We start from the raw sequence: 8,808 nt of genomic DNA on the forward strand, positions 1-8,808 counted from the left end.
CAACTCACCAGTGAAAGATACACAACCCAATTGCCTAGCCTCCTTCAGCTTCTTGGAAATGGATACATCCTGTATTGGTGGTGGAACTAAAGGAGTAGTTGGAGGCACTACAGGTGGAACTTGACCAGTCTGAGCTTGACCAGCTATTGCTGCAAAGAAAGCTGCCAATGCCTGTGCTGCCTCAGTATGCATGGCGGGAATACCAGTAGGTGGCTGAGGAGATGGAGGATGTGGAGGACTATCGGCCTGCTCAGCAGCAGGTGCTGCCCGAATGGTAGATGCAGTTGATTCCTCCTCTACTGTATCTGGCTGATGACGTTGGGAACGACCTCTTCCCCTCCCAACCGATCTAGTGAGAGGTGGGCGTCCGCGTCGAGGAGGCATTATAATCTATAAAAAAAATACGAGCAAGTTTAGGTAACCTTAGGCTCTATATGCAAATGCAAGCATTATATTCAACCTAACCTAACTTAACTTAATCCGGGGCCACACTGATATTGTAAATTTTTAAAACAACTTTAAAACTAAAAACTTTGATCTTTAAAACCAAAAGCTCTGATACCAATCGAATTGTCACGGCCCGGTACTCCCCTCGAGCCCGTGACAACCGTCGCGGTGTTTCGGTAGACACTTATTGCCCGAAATGTCAACCCGAAACCCCGCAAGGCTTTACTATCAGTTTCTTTATTCCCTTGTGAGCAACCATTGTCAAATATTGTGTTCTAAAAGATTTTAAGCTGTTTCCAACTTTAAACAAATAAAATATTAATTTTTCATCTCACAGGGGTATTTTGGTCATTTTTCTCAAAAATTTCGAAATTGGCTAAAACGTAATATACAAGTACAAAACACATAATTCATATTCAAAATGAGTTTAAAAGTCTAAAATCTTCATTTAAAACGAAATTATGGTTATTTGAATATAATAAGAGAATAAAAAAAATATTAAGTAAAATATCCTATTTTCTTATAAAATAATATTTATAAAGTTATACATGAATAATTTTTATAGCGTAAAAGCTAAATAAATTTATACATACTTAAATACAGTAAGCCAAAATATTTAATTTAATTTACAATAACAAGAGTGCCCCTGAATAAACAAAAGTAAAGAGGACTGTGAACCTACGGTTTGGAAAATGCAGATCCCACTGTAGTCCTCGATGAGATCAGCTATCTACAGTGTATACTGAACCTGAAATGAGTGGAAAGGAGGGTGGTGTGATTATAAAATCTCAATGAGTAAACAGACATCATCATAAACATCTAGAGTTGAGTACATTGAGACAATAAAGTAAATCATCATAAACTGGGTTATACAATTAGAACACATCTAGTTCAAAATACGTAAAAAGGCTTATGAATCTCATAAAAATCTAGGCTTGTGCCATAAATCCATTCTCGGGGACACCTTGGCCTAGGCATCCTACCGAGACCGCCAAGGCTATTAAAATTCACATTTCACATAAATCATGTTTTTGTTTTGAAAACATAGCCGTTCCTTGGCGTTGGCTGAGTTCCCCCTCACGTGGTGGTTTAACGTGAAGTGAACCCTAAACTTTACCCCAGGAGATACCCTACGCGCCTCTCCGTTCGAGGTAAGAATATAATGCGGTTTACCGTGCCCCTCAAAAAGGCTGGTCCACAGAAACCCCCTACTGCAGTGATTAATTAATATATAATCCACCATATAATAAAACTCAATAACATGATATGGCAATTTTGTAATTCGTAGTTTTTCAAGGTAACCAAACAATTCGCATTTCAATACAATTGCCAACTAGCCAATCATGCTCGATTTATCATAAGCCAGTTAATTTAAACAATCAAATTGCCACAATTAACAGTCTCCGTGTACTCTATTTTTCAAAATCACTATTAATTTCAAACCAATTTATAATTTAATTTCATTGAAACTCATTTATTCATAAAACATGAAAATTTATCTTTTTAAATTCCTTTTTCCATAGAATTCATGAAAGCATTTAAAAACCACCCTAGATAATTAAAATGACAGTAAGTTTACTCACAATGTCTAGAATGCAAACTTTCGAAGCACTTTGTCTACTGGTCCTCGGATGCAATTTCCTTGCCTTTATCGAAGGACTCACCACCTTGACACAGTACAAAATCGAGAGTTTCACCAAGTTGGTACTAAATCAAAATTAAACTAATTTAGACTACCAATGCATGATATGGAATGCAAAAATGCACTGGTAACTATCTAAACTCGGTATTGGCCTAATTCGTCTTATCACCCGATTAAATTCCTAACGGGTCCGTTTAAACTCCAATTTAATTCTTTTCAGTTTCTATACCTCAATTGCACCCAAATTAACTTAATGTCCCTCAGTGTGGTGCAAATTATCAGTCCCAACAACAAATTACGAAAATACCCCTAGTGGGTAAAAATTCGTATTTTTGCTCCGAAAATTCCCATTATTTTTCTAGGCTCATAATTCATCATTCCTTAACCAATTCTCCTAGAATAAAATCAAACTCATCCTCACTCACTACATGGTAAATTCAGCCATTAATGGTTGGGGGAGACAATAAATTCTTTTCTTGTTGTTTTGTTTCTAAATATGCTAAACTAACTAAAAACACTAACATAAATTAAAATCAAATAAATCCAACAACTTTCTCTCTCCTAACCCATTTTTTCAGAATTGAATTCATCATAAAACATGTAATTTAATCATGGAAAATAAAGAGAAATGCTTGGGAATAAGAAAACTCAAGCTTAATAGAAAAAACTCACCTTTTTCACTTAATTTCCTTGAAAATTCACACTTTTTCTTTGATTTTCTCTCTCTAGGGTTTTGTTTTTATTTTCTCTCTCTTCTTGCTGGTTTGGCCGGCCATGGGGTGGAAGATGGGCTGATTTTGTGCCTTTTAAAAAGGAAAATAATAAATTAATAAAGGCATGACACATGGCATCATGTCATTGGCCCGTTTTTAAAATTTTAAAAATTTAAACATTTTATCTCCACCACATGTTTAGTCAAGGGTCAAAGATGAAGACAAAAGAAGACCATGTGCTGGAAAAAATATCCTGGTGGTGGAAAATTACAATTTTGCCCTTGAGGTGGCAAAATTACCATTTTACACCTATACTCCAAATTATACCGAAATTAAAATTTTTTACTTCTAAACCTCAAATCATACTTCAATAAGTCAAATTATACTCTAATAAGTCAAATGGGGTCAAAAAAATCTTTTCTCAAATTCTCATTTTGTCCCTAGGTGGCAAATGACCATTTTGCCCCTAGTTAGTGAAAATTTCGATTTGACTCCAAATTGATCCTCAAACTCCAAATTACCATTTTAAGTCATCCATGAACTGTGAAACTCTTAATCTCACCTTAAAATTCCTATTTGATCTAGTTCGAGGATTAAATAAACTTTGTTGTACCTTTAGGTACAATACCGACTTTTGTAAATTTTTCGGGACTCTCCTAACATGCAATCATGCTATCATCACATGTATGTCATGAATAGTATTTTATAAGATCGGGCTTTACAAATGGGGTAGAGAGAGAGGAAGAAAATGGTGCCTAAGGTTCAAAAATGGGGGGAAAAGGGTTAATATATGGCCATGGGCCGAATAACACAACACGTAAGTCCTGCCCTAGCCGACTGTCGAACCAACATGCAGATAAAAGGTTCCTAGTGCGTACACAATAGCGAGGCATCCTCTAGGTGCTCTGCATGCCAGAGCCTCAACTAGCTTGGCTTGCCACTCTAGTGCACAATGCCTGCGCATGCCTTGTCTTGGCACGAGCTTCCTGCATGCAAGAGGTTGCATGCATATTTGAGCCGTGCATGCTGTGCACCCCTCATAGTTGGGCCATGCATGCAGCGCACCCTACACATTTAAGCTATGCTTGTTGTGCACCCCTAGCAACTGGACCATGCATGTAATGTAGCCCGCGTAACTGGGCCTTGTGCTCCTGGCTTCTTACGTCCCCAGGGAACCTTGGAGCCTAAACTTTAGGCACCCTACAAGGGCAAGTTGCGCATAGTGCACCTCTTATGCACCAGCAAGCTGCACACTCAGTGCACTTATGAGCTGCACTCACACCTTGTGCGCTAGCTACCTGCAAACTTGCGAACCACTACCAAGCCCAGCGCACCATGGGCAGATCACAATCATTATCAAATCAAGTCATTTGAACATTTCTTTGAAAACTTTATGAAACCTTGTAGTTCAAATCCTTTAATAAACCATTTATGGAAATAAGTTTTCAACATGCTTAAACAACCATTTCCACAAAAATCATGCTAACTTTACATATTAAAATACTTGAAAAGGTATATCCACTCACCTAATTAAAGAGTCGATTCCTAGCTCTAATCACAACTCCATTTCAACGATATTTATGGAGTTTTAAGTGTTCCGATCATACAACAATCATCTCAATCATTTCCTAGAATAAAGATTGCGTAATAATCATTCTAGGTAATTTTGAAACTACTTGATTTTAGCTAAACTAATTTTTCTAGCTAAAACCCATGCTTAGAAACCCATAAATCTTCCATCCTTACCTTAGGTGAGCTTAGATACTTAAGCAAATCATAAAACCTTTAAACTTTAATCACCAATAGAAAATCTGGGCAATAAAACAACTATTTAAGTTTTGGAAATCCAAAGCCAAAAGATTTAAAAGCTAAAAATGTCATCTTTTTCAATAAAAATCTAAAACTAAGCTTTAGAATCATAAAAATCGAATTTTGGGTTAAAAATGAGTTGGAAGAGCTTAAGAAAAGGTGCTTTACCTTGTAAATGCAGCTAAAGTTTGCCAACCTAAAAAAATGTGATACATTTATAAGCTAGGGTGTAAAAATACATTTTTACCCCTTTTATTTTTCTGAGATCGATGAAATGTATCATACATTGGCTCATGTATCAATACTTTTGGTTCTAGGGAAAATGTATCGATACATTATGAGCATGTATCATTACATGTTCATCAAAAACCATTCTAGGTTAAATGTATCGATACATCATGAACATATATCGATACATTTGAGACAAAATGCAATTTTTTGAGACAGGTTGCTTATAAAACTTGCCCATTTAAGTAAATGTCCTCTTTATTTTTTACTTTCCATTTTCTTAAAATATTTTAATGTAAATAAGCAAACAACCCCCCATTTGGATTCAATAAAAATATATAAAAAATAAAAATCCATAAGAATCAAAATCTAAGTTTTGGTTTCAAGAACAAAATCGAAAAAGTTCGACTTAAATTAAATTTGTGGTTCCCATTTACCATAGCAAATGTGTTTCAAAAAGTATGAAAAAATCATTTGTGATCATCTAAAAATCAAAGGAATCATTATAGCCTTTTTTTATTTCCAAAAGATTGTTCTATAAAAATCTCATATTTTGACCTCTTTCAGACTTAGAAAATTTTTTGCTTCAAAAGTGACAGACCACCAAAAGTGTCAATGAATTCTTTTAAGGATTAAAACTAAGTTTGATGTTCAAAATATGTAATCTATATGTTTACCTGAAGATTCCTAACTTATCCTTTTACTTAAGGTGGGATGTCACACTATCATATGCATTAGCCTTGTTAATTTGTCCATTATTTCCCTTTGAGTCTTTTCGATCATATCAATTCGACTTATCTATTCATCCTCCATGATCTTGTCTTGAGACCTGGTCTGGTACGAATGACGAATAAGCTACCTTGGAGTTTTCGGTTGTAAAGCCTGACCTTATAAAATACTTGTCATGATATACATGTAATGGATAGCATGTTTGCATGCTAGGAGAGTCCCGAAAAATTTACAAAAGTAGGTATTATACCTAAAGGTACAACAAAGTTGATTTAAGCCTCAAACTAGATCAAATAGAGATTTTATGGTGAAATTGAAACTTTTATAGTCCAGGAATGATTAAAAATGGTGATTTGGAGTTCGAGTATCAATTTGGAGTCAAATCAAAAATTTCACTATCTAGGGGCAAAATTGTAATTTTACCACTTGAGGACAAAATGAGAATTTTTTTGAAAGATTTTGATCAAATTTGACTTATTGGAGTATGATTTGAGGTTGAGAAGTGAAAAATTGTAATCCCAGTATTTTTTGGAGCATAGGGGTTAAATGGTAATTTTGCCACTTTAGTGGCAAAATTGTAATTTTACACCACCAACACTTGTCATGCTCATAGAATTCATCCATTGACGTTTTATGTTATGGATAAGTGAGAAAATATATTTGATGGAGAGAAAAAGTTTAAATTTTTAAAGTTTTAAAAATGGACCAATAATAACATGACACTTGTCAAGCTTAGAATATTTTATTATTTCCTTTAAAAATCAGCCTATAAACCTCTCTCTTCTCTCCAAATATTTGGCCAAGCAAGGAAAAGAGGGAAACAAAGAAAGAACAAACCCTAGGTGGAGAATTTCAAGAGAAAAGTGTGGAAAATCAAGGAAAACAAGTGAAAAAGGTAGGATTTCTCAATTTAAACTTGAAATATATTTTTCTTAAGCATTTCTCCTTATTTTCCATGGTTAAATTTCATGTTTTCATGGTGAATTCATGGCTAGCTGAATGGGTATGGAGAGAGAATGATGTTGGATTGATTTGATTTCGAGTTATGTTAGTGTTTTTAGTTAGTTTACCATGTCTAGTAGCAAAACAACAAGAAAAAAATTCATTTTCCCTATCACCCATCAATGGCCGAACCTGCCTTGTATTGAGTGAGGATGAATTTGATTTTTTATTTTAAGAGAATTGGTTAGAAAATGATGAATTATGGTGTGGAAAAGTAGTAGGAAAAATCACGGTGTTAATGCACCATTATTGACCGAAAATTCTAAGAAGAAAAGTGAAGATGGTTTTGCCAAATTTTAGGTTATTTGACTTATGTTTGGTGAATTAAGGTATTGGAAAAGATATGGAGTAATTTGGAGCTAAATTGCACGCGTTGGCCAATTAATCCGGTGATAAGACGAATTAGGCCAATACCGAGTTTAGATGGTTACTCGTGCATTTTGCATTCCATAACATGCATTAGTAGTCTAAATTAGTTTAATTTCGATTTAGTACCAATGTAGTAAGTTTCTCGATTTTGTACTATGTCAAGGTGGTGAGTCCTCCGATAAAGGCAAGGAAATTGCATCCAATGACTAGTAGTCAGAGTACTTCGAAAATTTGCACTCTAGACATTGTGAGTAAACTTACTGTCATTTTAATTATCTAGGGTGGCTTTTAGATGATTTCATGAATACTATGAAAAAATGGATTTAAAAAGGTAAATTTTCATGTTTTATGAATAAATGTGTTTCAATGAAATTAATTTATAAATTGTTTTGAAATTAATAATGATTTTGAAAAATAGAGTACACGGAGACTGCTATTTGTTGCAATTTGATTGTTTAAATTGATTGGCTTATGATAAATCGGGCATGATTGGCTGGTTAGCAACTATATTGAAATACGGATTGTTTGTTTACCTTGAAAGGCTGTGAATTACAATAATTGCCATATCATGTTATTGAATTTTATTGATTGGTGGGATAATTATTAGCTTACTACAGTAGGCGGGTTCCGTGGACTAGCCTATGAGAGAGGCACGGTAACCTCGTTTATATGTGCTCACCTCGGTTGTAGAGGCGAGTAGGGTAGCTCTTGAGGTGATATTTGAGTTCACTTCACGGCGAACCACCACGTGATGGTGAACTCAGCCAACGCCAAAGAACGGTTGTGATGTCCAATGAAAAATGTGTTTTATGCGAAATGTAAATTTTTAACAGCCTTGGCGATCTCGGTAGGATGCCTTGGCCAAGGTGTCCCCGAGGATGGATTTATGGCACAAGCCTAGTTTTTATTAGATTTATAAGCCTCATTACGTATTTTGATTGAAATGTGTTATAATGCTATGACCCAATTTACGATGATTTACTTTATAGTCTCCATGTACTCAACTCTAGATGTTTATGATGATGTCTGTTTACTCACTGGGATTTTATATTCTCACCACCCTTCTTTCCATCCATTTCAGGCTCAGTATAGGCTGTAGATAGTTGATATCGTCGAAGGCTACAGTTGGCTTTACTTCCTCAAAACTGTAGGTTTGCAGCCTTCATTCATTTTTGTCATTTGGGGGTCCACATGTCACTGTAAATTAAATTTCATACTTTAGTTATTTGTACTACTGTATGTATGAATTTATTTTCCGTTTACATTGTAAAAAGTATTTACGCAGTGTTCTAAAAAATATTGTTTTATAAGAAAATAGAATATTTTGTTTAATATTTTTATTTTATTCTAATAGTCATAATTTCACTTTAAATGAATGTTTTAGACATCCAAATTTATTTTTGATTATGAAATATGTATTTTGCACCGTATACTACATTATTAGCTAGTTTCAAAATTTTCAAGGAAAAATGACTAAAATACCCCTGTGAGACGAAAATTATTTTTTATTGTTTTAAGTTGGAAATAGTTTAAAATCTTTTAAAACGTGATATTTGGCAACAATTACTCACAGGGGAAATGAGAAGTTGATATTAAAGCCTTGCGGGATTCCGATTGACATTCTAGGTAATGACTGTCGATCGGGGACATCACTGCAATTGTCACGGGCTCGAAGGGAGTTTCGGGTCATGATAATTCGATTGGTATCAAAGCTTTTGGTTTTAAAGATCAGAGTTTTTAATTTAAAGTTGTTTTAGAATTTACAATGTCAGTGTGGCCCCTAGTTAAGTTAAGTTAAGTTAGGTTAGATTGAATAGAATGCATGCATCTACATATAGAAACCTACCTACTCTTGTGATGCATGAATGA

The sequence above is a fragment of the Theobroma cacao genome, chromosome 5 (genome assembly GCF_053813885.1).
Source record: "Theobroma cacao isolate CCN51 chromosome 5, ASM5381388v1, whole genome shotgun sequence".
Lineage (NCBI taxonomy): Eukaryota > Viridiplantae > Streptophyta > Magnoliopsida > Malvales > Malvaceae > Theobroma > Theobroma cacao.